This window comes from Oratosquilla oratoria, chromosome 5 (genome assembly GCF_046742065.1).
Source record: "Oratosquilla oratoria isolate Oo_2021 chromosome 5, ASM4674206v1, whole genome shotgun sequence".
Taxonomy (NCBI): domain Eukaryota; kingdom Metazoa; phylum Arthropoda; class Malacostraca; order Stomatopoda; family Squillidae; genus Oratosquilla; species Oratosquilla oratoria.
Window position 1 is genome coordinate 17,387,180 of NC_134781.1, and position 2,500 is coordinate 17,389,679.

General features: G+C 46.2%; 1 protein-coding gene across 10 annotated transcripts in view; it reads left to right on the plus strand.

Moving 5' to 3' along the window:
• LOC143025386 (uncharacterized) overlaps window positions 1-2,500 on the plus strand; it is a 647,089-nt gene that overhangs the window by 482,144 nt on the left and 162,445 nt on the right. For 7 of the 10 annotated variants that reach the window (XM_076184953.1, XM_076184959.1, XM_076184954.1 and 4 more), the window contains one exon: window positions 1,284-1,331. The exons of the other annotated variants lie outside the window; for them this stretch is intronic. The gene's annotated coding sequence lies outside the window, so the exon portion shown is untranslated. The remainder of the gene's footprint in view (window positions 1-1,283; window positions 1,332-2,500) is intronic. 10 annotated transcript variants of the gene reach the window in all.

The following is a 2,500-nucleotide window of genomic DNA, read 5'->3' on the forward strand; positions in this document are numbered from 1 at the left end:
AAACAAATAATATAACAATTTCAATCTTCCTTCCTGCCTTCCTCCCCTTTTTTCCATACGACACACGCGTACACACGCGTATATACGAACACGCTCATGTACGTATCCGTACACTCGTGTGCACACGCGTACACATGCGTACACAACGCGCAAACACATCAACACATGCGCACACAACGCGCAAACACATCAACACACGCATACACATGTAAGCACACGCTTACACGCGCGTACACATGCGTACACAACGTGTACACACGCCTACACATGTATACACAAGCGTACACACGTGTGCACATGTATACATAACGCGTAAATACGTCTACACACGTATACATACGCGTGCACGCACACACACATGCGTACATAATGCGTAGACACGTGTACACATGCGTACACACGCGTACACATGCAAGCGTCTGCTCAACCTTCGAGTTTCTGTTTAATTTCTGTTCTGTTTTGAAACCAAAGACCTCGTCTGACCTCGTCTGACCTCGTCTGACCTCGTCTGGCCTCGTCTGGCTTCGTCTGACCTTGCATAACCTCGTGTAATCTTGTCTGGCCTCGTCTGGTCTCGTCTGGCCTTGTCTGACCTTGTATGATCTTGTGTGATCTCGTATGACTTCCTCTGGCCTTGTCTGACCTCGCCTGGCCTCGCCTGGCTTCGTCTGACCTCGTCTGGCATTGCCTGGCCTCTTCTAGCCTCGTCCGGTCTCGTAAGATTTCGTCTGGCCTCTTTTGGCCTCGTCTAGACTCACCTGCCCTTGTTCGGCCTCGTATGGCCTCGTCTGACCTCGGCTGGACTCGTCTGACCTCGTCTGATACCCTCTGACCTCGTCTGACCTCGTTTGGCCTCGTCTAGTCTAGTCTGATCCCTTCTGGCCTCATCTGGCCTCTCTCCTCCCTAGTGATCTCATCTTTCCTCCACGTGACGTCATCTCCCATGTGACGTCACTTTCGGGAGTGGCGTGAGATCATTGATGAATTTGCTCGTTAGTGTGACGCACTCTACATATTCTATTCTGGTTTTCAATAACCAGCGCTTCTATTCTTGAGTTACAAGGAGAGTAGAATGCTACGTTACTCCGGTCCAAAGGGGTATTACTCGAGTTCTTAAGATACTAACTGTATGCGTTGTTACCTGAAAGGTTAACACTGGAAAGGGGTTTAACTTATGTGAGTTAAATCACTCGATTTTTCTAATCGTCTAAGCTAAGCTTGATAATTAGTTGATTATTTCCTAACCAGTTAATTAGTTAAGATCCCGTTTTCTTTAATTCCAGATCCTTAGTGGATGACGGACAGCTTCTGGATTGTCATTAGTGATAAAGGTAAGGAGAAAGAGAGAAAGAGAGAGAGATAGAGAGAGAGAGAGAGAGAGAGAGAGATTCGCCAATTTTGATGTGTACAACCGAAGATACTGACTCCGCAAAAAAAAAAAAAAAATGATAATAATAATAAAAATAAATAAATAAATAAATAAATTGGTTAGGGAAAGTTGGTTAAGTATAACGGGGTTAAACGATGATTAGGGTTATAAGTTATCCAGGCCCGGGGAGTAAGACCGGATAGGGTCGGATTCAGGGATGCGTCTCCGGAGGGATGCTGGAGGGTGGGAGGTGGGGTTGGGTGGGAGTTCAGGGTTGGGAGAAGATGGGAGTGACGTGGAAAGTGGGAGGTGGGTCCATGGTGTGTTAATTGGGTAAAAGAAAGAAAAAAAAAGAAAAGATATATATATATACCGAAAAAAAGAAAAATAAACAAAAAAAAGAACAAAATGTACCGAAAAAAAAAAATAAGCAAAAAAAATGAAGAAAGGGACAAGAAAAAATAAGACAAAAAATGGGAACAAAAAATAAAGTCAGAGAGAATAAAAGAAAAAAAATTAAGGAAAAAGAGAGAGAAAAAAAAGATAGAGAATTAAAATAAATCTAAAAAAAAATAAAACGGGGGGTAGGGGGAGTGGAAGGAGGAGGGAGTGGAGGTGGAGTGGAGTGGAGGTGGAGTGGATGGATGAGAGAGAGATTAACATAAACCTCAGCGTACCTGAAGTCGGTTTAGTCAATCCCGATTTTAACGCATCAGTTATTCTTTCAAAGTTAACCAAGAATTTTCAGTCGATATCATCTGTAACCTCTAGACGTCTGAGTTCTACTCCAGCGGGAATGAAATCATCTGCGAGGGAGGGGGAGAGGGAAGGGAGGGAAGGAAGGGAAGGAAGGGAGGGAGGGAAGGGAGGGAGGGAGGGAAGAAAGATGAAGAGGGAAGATGGAAGGGGGAGGGAGAGGGGGAGGGAGGAGAGGGAGGGAGGAGAGAGAGAGAGAGAGAGGGAAAAGTAAGAGGAAAGGGGAAGGGGAGGGGAAGGAGGGGAGGAAAGGGAAGGAGGGAGGAGAGGGCAGGGGTTGGGAGGGAGAAGGGAAGGAGAGGGGGAGGGGAGGGAGGAAGGGAGGGAGGGAGGAGAGAGGGAACGGTAAGAGGAAAGGGGGAGGGAGAGGGGAAA